Genomic DNA, 18,462 nt, shown 5'->3' on the forward strand with positions numbered 1-18,462 from the left:
ATCGTAATCGAATTAGCAGCGAATACTAATGAAGTAAAAGGGAAGTGATGGTCACTGTGCTCTATGAAGGACAGCTAGAGATGGGGATGAACATAAAATGCTTGCACATACATCACTTTTCCACGGTTTTGCGAGGAATTTGGCAGGAACTCATCATACTTTTGCTAACAGACTTGTGTGTTGTGCTGAATTATTCTATAAAATGTCATTTGCCAGAAACCCCTTCCTGTGTTTATCAGAGCATGTTCATAGCATGGCTTAGAACCCACAACCCTCAGCCCATCTATTGTTAGCAGTTAAACCAAGATGACACAGATATATAAATACTTCCTCCTTCCTACACCTTGCAAAGTTTATCTGTATGTGCCGTGTTTCGTAAGTGTTCATGGTTAAAAAATCTACGCAAGTAAGGATATGAACATGAATAACAAAATCTATGCAAATGTAACAGCCAGCAACCTGAGGACAACCACTGGAGCTCTGCAGTCTGGTAAATTCTACAGACTTTTCTTTCTGCCTCGGTCTCCTCTCAGCATATCAGATAATCAGGCACGAACAATGCAGGATTAATGATTTACCGTTTTATTAAAATGAATGAGGTTTATAGTGTGAGCCTGATACCACAGAAAGGAACAGCATTGATAGAAAATGTGACATATGTCGACACTGAACATTTCATATTGAGCTCAGAAGATACTGAAAATGCGTTCAGAGAGTGACAAATTCTTCAGGCGAGTGTGTGTCTGTATGTGAGAGAAAGTCAGAAAGAGGTAGAGAAACAGGTAGAGAAAGCTGTTGCCTTCTTTCAGCTTTGTCTATCTGAACGTGGTTCATGGAATCATAACTTGATCCAGACTTGTTTGGAAAATAATGAAAATAAGTAGATGCCTCAAATGAAATCAATTTTTACCTTATTTTTAACTACACAGATCCATGTTCAACAGATTAAACAGGAACTTCCACTTTGGAGGAACTGGTTTATACTGAAGTGATATAGTTCTTGCGACCGGTTTTGGTCTCAATATTAATTTTTTTCTGGTCTCGACTCTATTTGGTCTCGGTTTTTCAAAGTGAAGTGATTGTCACTTGTGATACACAGCAGCACTCCACACGCTGCATTTAAATAAGCAGTGGGCAGCCATGACAGGCGCCCGGGGAGCAGTGTGTGGGGATGGTGCTTTGTTCAGTGGCATCTCAGCGGCACCTTGGCAGATCGGGAATCGAACCAGCAACCTTCTGATTACAGGGCTGCTTCCGTAACCACTAGGCCACCCTGGTCTTGTCTTGATTTTGGACGTAGCGGTCTCGATGGGAAAACAGAGCATCCTCACAGAACAATATCATTATTTATTATGTGTCTAAAGTCAAATGCAAGACTGCTTCTCTGAAGTCTGGTTCCTGGCTTTTCTCTCTCTTCTTCTATCCCTCTTTCTTTTTTATTTGAGGTTTTTCTGCAACGTTGGTACCATTTTTAGATACGATCTTTACATGGAACTGCAATAGTAATCTACCTGTGATAATGAATTATAAACTGTTCATTCTTGTATCCTCTATTGTGCCAGGCCTCTTTATGTCCAGGTAACATCAGATTTATTTACAGTAAGACGTATACTTGTTCCCATTCCTCTGTCCATCTTCCCGAACTCTGTCTTTCTGGTACCTGGTTTTCTTACACGAGTGTCAACATCAGTGTTTCAGCATCTGCAACACTGACTGATGGAAACTTTTTGTGCCGCACCACAATTGGGTTACTCTCTTCCTCTTCTCTCTGGGTTTCTCTCGTCCCCCCAGCGCGACATATGAAATCACTTATCAAAAGAAATGCTTTGTAATCCAGGATTTATTTTCCACAAATGCCTCTTCATTATCATTTAAAGCCACACACACTTCCTGGGTAATTCTCATTGTGTGACTGGATCAAAGTGGCTGTAATTCTGGACCAAGACAGAATTTCGGAAAGAGACTTCAGATACAGTATTAGGGGACCACTAAGAGCGAGATAAAGACTTTTAATAATGAACCACCAACCTGGAGTACATGATCAGTGTCTTCTTCCTGTACGTATCAGAGCATGCTCACATCAGAATTTCTTGTGGTCTATTTAGCTTGTGTTTAATAATGGTTGAAGTAAGATAAGATAAGACAAGATAATATCTTATCTTATTTCTTGTAGTCTATTTAGCTTGTGTTTAATAAAGGTTGAAGTATCGATATGAAACGCTGGGTCTTCGATATTCTTTCTGTAACCATTGTTTTTAAGCAATGGAGACAGTCGCATCTGCCACCTGGCAAAGTAAAGAAATATTCTTCATTTCAGGCGCGGAACAGGGAGATGGATTCCGCCGTTACAGGCGGGCTGCTGTGTGTCTGGGGCTGCTGGGTTTGGTCCTGTTGGGCGTTGCCGCATTTCTCTGTATCAAGTACAGGACAGAGAGGGACCAGATACTTGAGAGGTACACAGGCCTGCATGAAGATTTACTCGCCAACTACTCAAGCTGTGAAAAGCAGAAAGTCCAGCTAGAGACCAACTACTCAAGCCTGGTTAAAGAGAGAGACCAGCTATCCAGTCTAAGAAGCATGTTAGAAGCTAAAGTCACCCAACTTGGTGAGTAAAGTGCAGGATGTTTTACTTTCAGAGTTTTACTTAATCAGGCTCTAATGATCATAAATAAAGCAGGTTTATGGCGCGTTAATAAAAATATTCAGGTAGGAGCTTTTCAAGGATTGAGAACCCTTGGTTTTGCTCTGTACTCTACTCCATGCCGGAATTGTGAGAACTACACAGCAATATGAACCTGTAGTCATTGTTCATTACAGAGAAACAATTGTTGAATGTCCAGTGTACAGAGTTCAACTGTCGAATTTTCCAATCTGCTACTAAAGACACGTGGAATATGAGCAGAAAATATTGTAGAGAGAAGGGAGGAGACCTTGTGATGATAAAAAGTAAGGAGAAGCAGGTGAGCGTGTGAAAGGGAAAGAGAATACGAGAGAAACATGGTTCTGTTTGAAATAATCCTGACTATTAGCATTTCTGGTCCAGACCGTCCTTAATGAAATGAGGCTCAATGGATGGATCGGCCTTAGTGATGAATCTGAAGAGGGCAAGTGGACATGGGTGGACACCACCAGAGCTCACACTAGGTAAGATATACTTTCAGTTTCACCACAATTTCTCCCTCAAAGTACGGAATCATCTGTGCTTTTTGAGTCATACAGGGCGGAATTTGTCCTGCATTTCATCTTGTCCACATTTTGTATGTGTCATGGGATTAATTTTTTTAAGGTTCTAAGGAAATTTGAGTTGAAATGGAGTTCAAAAGGAAGCCAAGAATGTAGTGAAGATATTGCAGGAGTAATATGACGAGTACTGTGCAAACATTTCAGGTAGGGAGTATCTAAGAGTGTAAAACACACTCTTAAAAGGCGAACGTGGTAATAATGTTGATGTTGACATGTCGAGATGTTCTAGAAGACCTGGGTGTCGCTCTCTCCCAACTCTGTAAAGTTGTGAATGATGGATCTACAGATGGAGAACAATTTTGTGTTGCTGCTCAGCGAACAACAGGAGGACAGAAGTCTCTTTCTCTACACGCATCATGTCATTGTTTTATGAAAATAAGGAAATTATTCTGCAATAAACGCTTTAGGTAGATCAATATTTGATCAAAGTTTGCTTTCAGTTTGTATTGGTGTCTTTTGAACAGTGATGGACAAAAACATATATGACTATATTCCATATAATAATAGAGTAAAGTAAAATACGTTTTATTTTAGATTCTGGGGAAAAAGGCAGCCTGACAATTGGGGTTCAGTGGATGAAGACTGCGCTGTATTTCATTCCAAAGATGACGACCCACTGTCAACCTGGCATGATCATAAATGTTCCCGCAAACACCTTGCAATCTGTGAGAAATCAGCTTTTCAGTAGCACTTTTATTTCAGGCTCTTCAAATGAAAATATACGTGTGTGTGTGTGTGTGTGTGTGTGTGTGTGTGCGTGTGCGTGTGTATAAAACATAAATTGATAATGTGTCTCAGCAGGTTTGTGATTATGATTTTATTTTAATTTCCAAAGCTTTTTTATATTATGTACTACTGAATAATTTTAACACACACCTAAATCTCTAGTTCTTTTGAATTGTAATTGGTATTGCTTACTTGTAAGATGCTTGTAAGATGCTTTAGATAGAAATGTCTCCTAAATGAATGTATTATGAATGTATGAATGTCTGTGTTTTAGTTGAATGTTGCATAAGCATCTTTGTAAAATCTATTGTCTACACAAAAGCTTTGAAATCTAGTCACTGTCAACTGCTGATCAAATCAACATCTGTAGTAAAGAACCAAGTGTCCCACACAGCCACTTAATCTGGACTTTAAACTGTTATTAAGGGAAATGAATGTGTTAGTTATGCAAACTGCATATTTATTTTACTTTGTGTTTTATATATCTGATGTTTAAGGGTGCAGTGGTACCCAGTAACATATTAGGCCCTGTTCATACGAGAACGCGAAAAACAGGTTTTTAAAAAATGTATCCACACAGGAGAGTTATCTGAAATGTTTTTATCCACATGGATGTGCACACATGTACATACCTGTAGGTGGCGCTGTAACTCCCCGCTGTCCTTGTTTTGTAGCTAGTTCTCCTCCGTGGTGAGTTAAACACGTCGTTGTTCTCCAGTCTCGTCTTTTCATTAGAAATGTGCACCGTAGAGAGGATTTCCTGTAGTTGCTGCAGTGATTGTTGTACATGTTGTACACGCTTTGCCATCCACACAGAGACACGGAATAGGGAAACTCACCCGTTTCAGAAAATAACCATTCTGGGTCCCTTGAAATGCTGTTTCCATCCAATCATTGTTGTTTCACCATCCACTCTCACAGGGATGGCATGGCAGCAGTTGATCCAAAATGCTTTTGAACAGAGCAACTGTGGAAAAAAAACAGTGCGTTGTTCTCTTAGGCACAAAAAATGTACCAAAAATTAAGCCGTAGCCCAAAAGAGACCGCACCGTAAGGACCGCACCGTGGTATTCCTGTACCGTTGTACCCAATAAAGATGTTAGACAGTTTTATATTGAAGCTGAAGAATGCAGATTTTCATTACATTCTTCTGGCAAGTATGTCCCAGCACTTAAGTTCATTTAAAAACAGGCCATGAATTATGACCTTTTTCAGATTGCACCTCATTTTAGTCTGATAACGTGGAACACCGGATGAGCACGAATATTGGGTGGCAGTTGAAGATGGTAGGTGAGGGGAAGATGGCCGGCTGAGGATTTGAAGCGAAGCACCGCAGGTATCGTCCCAGCTGTTGGTTGGGTCTCTCCACCTTGGTCTGAGGGTGGTACCTTTTCACAGGAAACTGCAATAATAATTTACTGGTGTTAATAAATTAGAAACTGCTCATCCTTTTCACCTCTATTGTGCCACGCTTCTTTCTGCCAGGTAACATCAGGTTGGAGTGGTTTGAATACAGTGCTTTTGTTGTAGAGAGAGTTTTTTGCTCTGTTCTCCCTGGTTTTTACACAGGGAACATGCAGACGGAACCTTGGATCGTTGGACATTGGACATTCATGCTCTATCTCCGTTGATGAAGGAGATTGGGTCCACACTTCAGGACACAATGTTTTAATTCCAAACACATCTTTAGAAGGCTTTGATCATGATTTTTAGTAATAAATATTGACAAAAATCTCTGCTCAAAAAAATCTAAAAAAAAAAATCTCCACTCAACATCCCACTATGTTTCTAGTCTGGGTCCAGCCTCTGTTTGGATCCTGATCTGTTCAAAGTTGTTCAGTTTATGCCAAAGAGCCCGAGTTTATTTCTGTTCTTCAATATGATCAATATTAAAGATGCTGTGCACCTGTACCTCCTGCTCTCCTTGTGGCATTTCAGTGGGTGTGTTGCATGATAAGAGAAGGGAAGAGACTAGGGGTGTTGAATTTAATCGTATAATCAATGCATCGCGGTGCAGACGTGGACGATATTGCATCGATGCAGTGCAGAACATAATCGATTATATTATAATGGTGATTTTCTTGTTAAAAAGTAGTGCCGGTAGTGACTGTGGCGGCCTGAGTACAGCGCGGCTCCAGGTACGAGTTTCACGCTGCACGGTGAGGCACCCGCCGGCCTTGTTCTCACACCGCGGTCAAAGTTGAAACTTTATAGAATCCAAGCAGGCGAGTTTTCTTTCTGCCACTTCGAAACACACACACACGAAGCTGGAACGGAGGAAAATCGGATCTACAAACCGACATTTTCGTCTTACCAGGAGTCTAGAAAAGCACGCTGACTTTTTCGCACTGAGCCATGAAAAGCGGCTTTAGATTTTCTACAATGTGCAGAAAAGCGGTCTGTGTTCAGTCCGCACTCACCTGACGCCACGGACATCTTTACCAGGTGCTTTTCTGCCGTTTATGGCTTCAGTTTGTAATGGATTTCCTCCACTACACACAAATCAGAGAAATGCAGAGAAAGGTGTACATACAAGACTGTTACAAGGTGAGCGAGGACTAAACGGAGAGATTTTCTGCTCATGGTTGCAAAGACCTTAACTCTGAAAACATTGTGTGACTGTGTAGAAAATATATGGCATGCATCGTGATGCATCAATATCGAGGCACTGATAATCGTAATCGAATTAGCAGAGAATACTAATGAAGTAAAAGGGAAGTGATGGTCACTGTGCTCTATGAAGGACAGCTAGAGATGGGGATGAACATAAAATGCTTGCACATACATCACTTTTCCACAGTTTTGCGAGGAATTTGGCAGGAACTCATCATACTTTTGCTAACAGACTTGTGTGTTGTGCTGAATTATTCTATAAAATGTCATTTGCCAGAAACCCCTTCCTGTGTTTATCAGAGCATGTTCATAGCATGGCTTAGAACCCACAACCCTCAGCCCATCTATTGTTAGCAGTTAAACCAAGATGACACAGATATATAAATACTTCCTCCTTCCTACACCTTGCAAAGTGTTTCTGTATGTGCCGTGTTTCACAAGTGTTCATGGTTAAAAAATCTACGCAAGTAAGGATATGAACATGAATAACAAAATCTATGCAAATGTAACAGCCAGCAACCTGAGGACAACCACTGGAGCTCTGCAGTCTGGTAAATTCTACAGACTTTTCTTTCTGCCTCGGTTTCTTCTCAGCATATCAGATAATCAGGCACGAACAATGCAGGATTAATGATTTACCGTTTTATTAAAATGAATGAGGTTTATAGTGTGAGCCTGATACCACGGAAAGGAACAGCATTGATAGAAAATGTGACTAATGTCTACACTGAAGATTTCATATTGAGCTCAGAAGATACTGAAAATGCGTTCAGAGAGTGACAAATTCTTCAGGCGAGTGTGTGTCTGTATGTGAGAGAAAGTCAGAAAGAGGTAGAGAAACAGGTAGAGAAAGCTGTTGCCTTCTTTCAGCTCTGTCTATCTGAACGTGGTTCATGGAATCATAACTTGATCCAGACTTGTTTGGAAAATAATGAAAATAAGTAGATGCCTCAAATGAAATCAATTTTTACCTTATTTTTAACTACACAGATCCATGTTCAACAGATTAAACAGGAACTTCCACTTTGGAGGAACTGGTTTATACTGAAGTGATATAGTTCTTGCGACCGGTTTTGGTCTCAATATTAATTTTTTTCTGGTCTCGACTCTATTTGGTCTCGGTTTTTCAAAGTGAAGTGATTGTCACTTGTGATACACAGCAGCACACCACACGCTGCATTTAAATAAGCAGTGGGCAGCCATGACAGGCGCCCGGGGAGCAGTGTGTGGGGACGGTGCTTTGTTCAGTGGCATCTCAGCGGCACCTTGGCAGATCGGGAATCGAACCAGCAACCTTCTGATTACAGGGCTGCTTCCTTAACCACTAGGCCAACCTGGTCTTGTCTTGATTTTGGACATAGCGGTCTCGATGGGAAAACAGAGCATCCTCACAGAACAATATCATTATTTATTACATGTCTAAAGTCAAATGCAAGACTGCTTATCTGAAGTCTGGTTCCTGGCTTTTCTCTCTCTTCTTCTATCCCTCTTTCTTTTTTATTTGAGGTTTTTCTGCAACGTTGGTACCATTTTTAGATACGATCTTTACATGGAACTGCAATAGTAATCTACCTGTGATAATGAATTATAAACTGTTCATTCTTGTATCCTCTATTGTGCCAGGCCTCTTTATGTCCAGGTAACATCAGATTTATTTACAGTAAGACGTATACTTGTTCCCATTCCTCTCTGTCCATCTTCCCGAACTCTGTCTTTCTGGTACCTGGTTTTCTTACACGAGTGTCAACATCAGTGTTTCAGCATCTGCAACACTGACTGATGGAAACTTTTTGTGCCGCACCACAATTGGGTTACTCTCTTCCTCTTCTCTCTGGGTTTCTCTCGTCCCCCCAGCGCGACATATGAAATCACTTATCAAAAGAAATGCTTTGTAATCCAGGATTTATTTTCCACAAATGCCTCCTCATTATCATTTAAAGCCACACACACTTCCTGGGTAATTCTCATTGTGTGACTGGATCAAAGTGGCTGTAATTCTGGACCAAGACAGAATTTCGGAAAGAGACTTCAGATACAGTATTAGGGGACCACTAAGAGCGAGATAAAGACTTTTAATAATGAACCACCAACCTGGAGCACATGATCAGTGTCTTCTTCCTGTACGTATCAGAGCATGCTCACATCAGAATTTCTTGTGGTCTATTTAGCTTGTGTTTAATAATGGTTGAAGTAAGATAAGATAAGACAAGATAATATCTTATCTTATTTCTTGTAGTCTATTTAGCTTGTGTTTAATAAAGGTTGAAGTATCGATATGAAACGCTGGGTATTCGATATTCTTTCTGTAACCATTGTTTTTAAGCAATAGAGACAGTCGCATCTCCCACCTGGCAAAGTACAGAAATATTCTTCATTTCAGGCGCGGAACAGGGAGATGGATTCCGCCGTTACAGGCGGGCTGCTGTGTGTCTGGGGCTGCTGGGTTTGGTCCTGTTGGGCGTTGCCGCATTTCTCTGTATCAAGTACATGACAGAGAGGGACCAGATACTTGAGAGGTACACAGGCCTGCATGAAGATTTACTCGCCAACTACTCAAGCTGTGAAAAGCAGAAAGTCCAGCTAGAGACCAACTACTCAAGCCTGGTTAAAGAGAGAGACCAGCTATCCAGTCTAAGAAGCATGTTAGAAGCTAAAGTCACCCAACTTGGTGAGTAAAGTGCAGGATGTTTTACTTTCAGAGTTTTACTTAATCAGGCTCTAATGATCATAAATAAAGCAGGTTTATGGCGCGTTAATAAAAATATTCAGGTAGGAGCTTTTCAAGGATTGAGAACCCTTGGTTTTGCTCTGTACTCTACTCCATGCCGGAATTGTGAGAACTACACAGCAATATGAACCTGTAGTCATTGTTCATTACAGAGAAACAATTGTTGAATGTCCAGTGTACAGAGTTCAACTGTCGAATTTTCCAATCTGCTACTGAAGACACGTGGAATATGAGCAGAAAATATTGTAGAGAGAAGGGAGGAGACCTTGTGATGATAAAAAGTAAGGAGAAGCAGGTGAGCGTGTGAAAGGGAAAGAGAATACGAGAGAAACATGGTTCTGTTTGAAATAATCCTGACTATTAACATTTCTGGTCCAGACCGTCCTTAATGAAATGAGGCTCAATGGATGGATCGGCCTTAGTGATGAATCTGAAGAGGGCAAGTGGACATGGGTGGACACCACCAGAGCTCACACTAGGTAAGATATACTTTCAGTTTCACCACAATTTCTCCCTCAAAGTACGGAATCATCTGTGCTTTTTGAGTCATACAGGGCGGAATTTGTCCTGCATTTCATCTTGTCCACATTTTGTATGTGTCATGGGGTTAATTTTTTTAAGGTTCTAAGGAAATTTGAGTTGAAATGGAGTTCAAAAGGAAGCCAAGAATGTAGTGAAGATATTGCAGGAGTAATATGACGAGTACTGTGCAAACATTTCAGGTAGGGAGTATCTAAGAGTGTAAAACACACTCTTAAAAGGCGAACGTGGTAATAATGTTGATGTTGACATGTCGAGATGTTCTAGAAGAACTGGGTGTCGCTCTCTCCCAACTCTGTAAAGTTGTGAATGATGGATCTACAGATGGAGAACAATTTTGTGTTGCTGCTCAGCGAACAACAGGAGGACAGAAGTCTCTTTCTCTACACGCATCATGTCATTGTTTTATGAAAATAAGGAAATTATTCTGCAATAAACGCTTTAGGTAGATCAATATTTGATCAAAGTTTGCTTTCAGTTTGTATTGGTGTCTTTTGAACAGTGATGGACAAAAACATATATGACTATATTCCATATAATAATAGAGTAAAGTAAAATATGTTTTATTTTAGATTCTGGGGAAAAAGGCAGCCTGACAATTGGGGTTCAGTGGATGAAGACTGCGCTGTATTTCATTCCAAAGATGACGACCCACTGTCAACCTGGCATGATCATAAATGTTCCCGCAAACACCTTGCAATCTGTGAGAAATCAGCTTTTCAGTAGCACTTTTATTTCAGCCTCTTCAAATGAAAATATACGTGTGTGTGTGTGTGTGTGTGTGTGTGTGTGTGTGCGTGTGCGTGTGTATAAAACATAAATTGATAATGTGTCTCAGCAGGTTTGTGATTATGATTTTATTTTAATTTCCAAAGCTTTTTTATATTATGTACTACTGAATAATTTTAACACACACCTAAATCTCTAGTTCTTTTGAATTGTAATTGGTATTGCTTACTTGTAAGATGCTTGTAAGATGCTTTAGATAGAAATGTCTCCTAAATGAATGTATTATGAATGTATGAATGTCTGTGTTTTAGTTGAATGTTGCATAAGCATCTTTGTAAAATCTATTGTCTACACAAATGCTTTGAAATCTAGTCACTGTCAACTGCTGATCAAATCAACATCTGTAGTAAAGAACCAAGTGTCCCACACAGCCACTTAATCTGGACTTTAAACTGTTATTAAGGGAAATGAATGTGTTAGTTATGCAAACTGCATATTTATTTTACTTTGTGTTTTATATATCTGATGTTTAAGGGTGCAGTGGTACCCAGTAACATATTAGGCCCTGTTCATACGAGAACGCGAAAAACAGGTTTTTAAAAAATGTATCCACACAGGAGAGTTATCTGAAATGTTTTTATCCACATGGATGTGCACACATGTACATACCTGTAGGTGGCGCTGTAACTCCCCGCTGTCCTTGTTTTGTAGCTAGTTCTCCTCCGTGGTGAGTTAAACACGTCGTTGTTCTCCAGTCTCGTCTTTTCATTAGAAATGTGCACCGTAGAGAGGATTTCCTGTAGTTGCTGCAGTGATTGTTGTACATGTTGTACACGCTTTGCCGTCCACACAGAGACACGGAATAGGGAAACTCACCCGTTTCAGAAAATAACCATTCTGGGTCCCTTGAAATGCTGTTTCCATCCAATCATTGTTGTTTCACCATCCACTCTCACAGGGATGGCATGGCAGCAGTTGATCCAAAATGCTTTTGAACAGAGCAACTGTGGAAAAAAAAACAGTGCGCTGTTCTCTTTAGGCACAAAAAATGTACCAAAAATTAAGCCGTAGCCCAAAAGAGACCGCACCGTAAGGACCGCACCGTGGTATTCCTGTACCGTTGTACCCAATAAAGATGTTAGACAGTTTTATATTGAAGCTGAAGAATGCAGATTTTCATTACATTCTTCTGGCAAGTATGTCCCAGCACTTAAGTTCATTTAAAAACAGGCCATGAATTATGACCTTTTTCAGATTGCACCTCATTTTAGTCTGATAACGTGGAACACCGGATGAGCACGAATATTGGGTGGCAGTTGAAGATGGTAGGTGAGGGGAAGATGGCCGGCTGAGGATTTGAAGCGAAGCACCGCAGGTATCGTCCCAGCTGTTGGTTGGGTCTCTCCACCTTGGTCTGAGGGTGGTAGCCAGAGGAGAGACTGCAGGTTGAACCAATGAGGCGGCAGAATGCCTTCCACACACCTGAGACAAATTGGGGTCCACGATCGGAGACAACGTCCTGTCCCAATGAACCCATGAAGGACATCCTGGAACACGAGGTCAGCAGTTGTGTCTCTCATTTTGGTTTTCTCTATAACATCGGTACCTTTTTACATACAATATTCACAGGAAACTGCAATAATAATTTACTGGTGTTAATAAATTAGAAACTGCTCATCCTTTTAACCTCTATTGTACCACGCTTCTTTCTGCCAGGTAACATCAAGTTGGAGTGGTTTGAATACAGTGCTTTTGTTGTAGAGAGAGTTTTTTGCTCTGTTCTACCTGGTTTTTACACAGGGAACATGCAGACGGAACCTTGGATCGTTGGACATTGGACATTCATGCTCTATCTCCGTTGATGAAGGAGATTGGGTCCACACTTCAGGACACAATGTTTTAATTCCAAACACATCTTTAGAAGGCTTTGATCATGATTTTTAGTAATAAATATTGACAAAAAACAGCCTCTGTTTGGATCCTGCTCTGTTCAAAGTTGTTCAGTTTATGCCAAAGAGCCCGAGTTTATTTCTGTTCTTCAATATGATCAATATTAAAGATGCTGTGCACCTGTACCTCCTGCTCTCCTTGTGGCATTTCAGTGGGTGTGTTGCATGATAAGAGAAGGGAAGAGACTAGGGGTGTTGAATTTAATCGTATAATCAATGCATCGCGGTGCAGACGTGGACGATATTGCATCGATGCAGTGCAGAACATAATCGATTATATTATAATGGTGATTTTCTTGTTAAAAAGTAGTGCCGGTAGTGACTGTGGCGGCCTGAGTACAGCGCGGCTCCAGGTACGAGTTTCACGCTGCACGGTGTAAAACCCCACATGAAGACCATGTGGTGTGGGAGATGAGAATAGAGTGTGTAGAAAAAACTCTTTCTCCCTCCACACAAAGCACTGTATTCAACCACTCCAATTTGATGTTACCTGGCAGAAAGAGGCATGGCACAATAGAGGTTAAAAATGAACAGTTTCTAATTTATTAACACCGGTAAATAATTATTGTGGTTACATGTGAATATTGAATGTAAAAAGGTACCAAGGTTACAGAGAAAGTAAAAATGAGAAGAAAGAGTAAAGAGGGAGAAGAGAGAAAGAGGAGGAGAGAAAGACTCAGAAACCTTCCGGTTTCCGATGGAAAAAACCTCTGAGCAAGAGAGCCCAGAGTCCCATTTTCCACATGTGCGCAGACTTTTATACCCCTGGCCTACAGGAAGTTGTCACTGGCCTACAGGAAGTTGTCACTGGCCTACAGGAAGTTGTCACTGACCAATCAGAACCTGTTGTTTCTGATGTCACGCCCCCAGTGCCTCCCATTTGGTGAAGACAAAGAGGGTGGGCGGTCCTGACGGCTGATACTTCGCACGTTGATGTCAGACAAAAGACATGTAAAAACCGGGGTGTCGAATCTTCACCCACAACCGTCGACACAGGAATGTTACACTTCCCCCTGCAGACATCTGTTATGCAAGACGAAGCAGGCTCCCGCGATGTCCATTCTTACAGACGGCTGGTTGATCCCCTGGGGCACTCGAGTATTCAGGGTCCAAGGGGATCACAATTGGGTCATGATTGTGTATCTGCTTGCTTCCTGGTCAGTCGGGAATTCAAATGTAGCCGATAGTTGTGGTTCTGTGTCCTTTGTGATCCTCAGGCGTCTGAGGTCACCCTTGTAGGGAAACCTGCCTTCTTGACATAGATCAAACACAGCAGCATACATAGAATATTCAACTTGATCCAGGGCTTTTCACACTTGGTTGGGTTCTTTGTCTGGAGTGTGATGAGGTTTGCATACAGATTGTGCATGTAGAAAAACAGTGTTCATCGTACATTAAAACCAAACCAGAAAAACAAATGACAACAATGATCAGATACTGTAATGCAAAAAACATGTAAATATAGTGGGAGGCTTAAAATGATATCAGGGAATTCATAACTCTGCAGATTTGCGCTGGCTTATCAAGTCTAATCAACAACAGTGGCCGGAAAAATAAATACAAATAAATAAATAAAAAAGTCCCGCTTGTTGCCATGTGATTGGAGAATTACACCTTTATTAGTGAATTCATAACTCTGCGAATTTGCACCGGCTAACGAAGTTCAATCAACAACAGTGGCCGGAAAAATAAACACAAATAAATAAATTAAAAAGTCCCGCTTGTTGCCATGTGATTGGAGAATTACACCTTTATTAGGGAATTCATAACTCTGCGAATTTGCATCGGCTTAACGAAGTTCAATCAACAACAGTGGCCGGAAAAATAAACACAAATAAAATCCCGCTTGTTGCCATGTGATTAGAGAATTACACCTTTATCACTAAAAGCTATTATTTGAGATTATGGCATTGTTGAGGTGTTCAGAGAGAGAAACAGTTTCACATAAATTTAAATTCTGATCCTAAACATGTTGATCATACTGAACATGAATTTAAAATAAAAACAATTAAGTTTAACAGTGCAATTTCCAATCCCTGATCAGTTATTATGAAATTGTTCACCGTGGGACATGGTTTATGATGTTCAATGTAATACCGGTAATCTAAAATGTCACAAATCCTGGTTATTACTGGTTACAGTTTGGTTTGTGGGTTCATCTATTGTGCCAGCCATATCTACATGCCACATTGTAAGTGATACAGTAATTAGTCTATGTTCATTTTATACCTTGTCGGACTGGATCTGGATTTAGAAATGCCTCGGTTTCTACGGTCCCGGGCTTTTTAGGATATGTAGATCCTTTTTATTTAAATTAAATCACGTAGATTCTATTCCTCCCTATGCAGTAAAATTCAGATAAAAGAGACTTACGGTCACAGATCCACATCCGAGCAAAGGTATCACGTCGGGGTCACCATGAAGACCATGTGGTGTGGGAGATGAGAATAGAGTGTGTAGAAAAAACTCTTTCTCCCTCCACACAAAGCACTGTATTCAACCACTCCAATTTGATGTTACCTGGCAGAAAGAGGCATGGCACAACAGAGGTTAAAAATGAACAGTTTCTAATTTATTAACACCGGTAAATAATTATTGTGGTTACATGTGAATATTGAATGTAAAAAGGTACCAAGGTTACAGAGAAAGTAAAAATGAGAAGAAAGAGTAAAGAGGGAGAAGAGAGAAAGAGGAGGAGAGAAAGACTCAGAAACCTTCCGGTTTCCGATGGAAAAAACCTCTGAGCAAGAGAGCCCAGAGTCCCATTTTCCACATGTGCGCAGGCTTTTATACCCCTGGCCTACAGGAAGTTGTCACTGGCCTACAGGAAGTTGTCACTGGCCTACAGGAAGTTGTCACTGACCAATCAGAACCTGTTGTTTCTGATGTCACGCCACCCCGGTGCCTCCCATTTGGTGAAGACAAAGAGGGTGGGCGGTCCTGACGGCTGATACTTCGCACGTTGACGTCGGACAAAAGGCATGTAAAAACCGGGGTGTCGAATCTTCACCCACAACCGTCGACACAGGAATGTTACACCTCCCCCTGCAGACATCTGTTATGCAGGACAAAGCAGGCTCCCGTGATGTCCATTCTTACAACGGTGAGGCACCCGCTGGCCTTGTTCTCGCACCGCAGTCAAAGTTGAAACTTTATAGAATCCAAGCAGGCGAGTTTCCTTTCTGCCACTTCGAAACACACACACGAAGCTGGAACGGAGGAAAATCGGATCTACAAACCGACATTTTCGTCTTATCAGGAGTCTAGAAAAGCATGCTGACTTTTTGCACTGAGCCATGAAAAGCGGCTTTAGATTTTCTACAATGTGCAGAAAAGCGGTCTGTGTTCAGTCCGCACTCACCTGACGCCACGGACATCTTTACCAGGTGCTTTTCTGCCGTTTATGGCTTCAGTTTGTAACGGATTTCCTCCACTACACACAAATCAGAGAAATGCAGAGAAAGGTGTACATACAAGACTGTTACAAGGTGAGCGAGGACTAAATGGAGAGATTTTCTGCTCATGGTTGCAAAGACCTTAACTCTGAAAACATTGTGTGACTGTGTAGAAAATGTATGGCATGCATCGTGATGCATCAATATCGAGGCACTGATAATCGTAATCGAATTAGCAGCGAATACTAATGAAGTAAAAGGGAAGTGATGGTCACTGTGCTCTATGAAGGACAGCTAGAGATGGGGATGAACATAAAATGCTTGCACATACATCACTTTTCCACGGTTTTGCGAGGAATTTGGCAGGAACTCATCATACTTTTGCTAACAGACTTGTGTGTTGTGCTGAATTATTCTATAAAATGTAATTTGCCAGAAACCCCTTCCTGTGTTTAGAGCATGTTCATAGCATGGCTTAGAACCCACAACCCTCAGCCCATCTATTGTTAGCAGTTAAACCAAGATGACACAGATATATAAATACTTCCTCCTTCCTACACCTTGCAAAGTGTTTCTGTATGTGCCGTGTTTCACAAGTGTTCATGGTTAAAAAATCTACGCAAGTAAGGATATGAACATGAATAACAAAATCTATGCAAATGTAACAGCCAGCAACCTGAGGACAACCACTGGAGCTCTGCGGTCTGGTAAATTCTACAGACTTTTCTTTCTGCCTTGGTTTCCTCTCAGCATATCAGATAATCAGGCACGAACAATGCAGGATTAATGATTTACCGTTTTATTAAAATGAATGAGGTTTATAGTGTGAGCCTGATACCACGGAAAGGAACAGCATTGATAGAAAATGTGACTAATGTCTACACTGAAGATTTCATATTGAGCTCAGAAGATACTGAAAATGCGTTCAGAGAGTGACAAATTCTTCAGGCGAGTGTGTGTCTGTATGTGAGAGAAAGTCAGAAAGAGGTAGAGAAACAGGTAGAGAAAGCTGTTGCCTTCTTTCAGCTCTGTCTATCTGAACGTGGTTCATGGAATCATAACTTGATCCAGACTTGTTTGGAAAATAATGAAAATAAGTAGATGCCTCAAATGAAATCAATTTTTACCTTATTTTTAACTACACAGATCCATGTTCAACAGATTAAACAGGAACTTCCACTTTGGAGGAACTGGTTTATACTGAAGTGATATAGTTCTTGCGACCGGTTTTGGTCTCAATATTAATTTTTTTCTGGTCTCGACTCTATTTGGTCTCGGTTTTTCAAAGTGAAGTGATTGTCACTTGTGATACACAGCAGCACACCACACGCTGCATTTAAATAAGCAGTGGGCAGCCATGACAGGCGCCCGGGGAGCAGTGTGTGGGGATGGTGCTTTGTTCAGTGGCATCTCAGCGGCACCTTGGCAGATCGGGAATCGAACCAGCAACCTTCTGATTACAGGGCTGCTTCCGTAACCACTAGGCCACCCTGGTCTTGTCTTGATTTTGGACATAGCGGTCTCGATGGGAAAACAGAGCATCCTCACAGAACAATATCATTATTTATTATGTGTCTAAAGTCAAATGCAAGACTGCTTCTCTGAAGTCTGGTTCCTGGCTTTTCTCTCTCTTCTTCTATCCCTCTTTCTTTTTTATTTGAGGTTTTTCTGCAACGTTGGTACCATTTTTAGATACGATCTTTACATGGAACTGCAATAGTAATCTACCTGTGATAATGAATTATAAACTGTTCATTCTTGTATCCTCTATTGTGCCAGGCCTCTTTATGTCCAGGTAACATCAGATTTATTTACAGTAAGACGTATACTTGTTCCCATTCCTCTGTCCATCTTCCCGAACTCTGTCTTTCTGGTACCTGGTTTTCTTACACGAGTGTCAACATCAGTGTTTCAGCATCTGCAACACTGACTGATGGAAACTTTTTGTGCCGCACCACAATTGGGTTACTCTCTGCCTCTTCTCTCTGGGTTTCTCTCGTCCCCCCACCGCGACATATGAAATCACTTATCAAAAGAAATTCTTTGTAATCCAGGATTTATTTTCCACAAATGCCTCCTCATTATCATTTAAAGCCACACACACTTCCTGGGTAATTCTCATTGTGTGACTGGATCAAAGTGGCTGTAATTCTGGACCAAGACAGAATTTCGGAAAGAGACTTCAGATACAGTATTAGGGGACCACTAAGAGCGAGATAAAGACTTTTAATAATGAACCACCAACCTGGAGTACATGATCAGTGTCATCTTCCTGTACGTATCAGAGCATGCTCACATCAGAATTTCTTGTGGTCTATTTAGCTTGTGTTTAATAATGGTTGAAGTAAGATAAGATAAGACAAGATAATATCTTATCTTATTTCTTGTAGTCTATTTAGCTTGTGTTTAATAAAGGTTGAAGTATCGATATGAAACGCTGGGTATTCGATATTCTTTCTGTAACCGTTGTTTTTAAGCAATGGAGACAGTCGCATCTCCCACCTGGCAAAGTACAGAAATATTCTTCATTTCAGGCGCG

This window comes from Denticeps clupeoides, chromosome 9, assembly GCF_900700375.1.
Source record: "Denticeps clupeoides chromosome 9, fDenClu1.1, whole genome shotgun sequence".
Classification (NCBI taxonomy): Eukaryota; Metazoa; Chordata; class Actinopteri; order Clupeiformes; family Denticipitidae; genus Denticeps; species Denticeps clupeoides.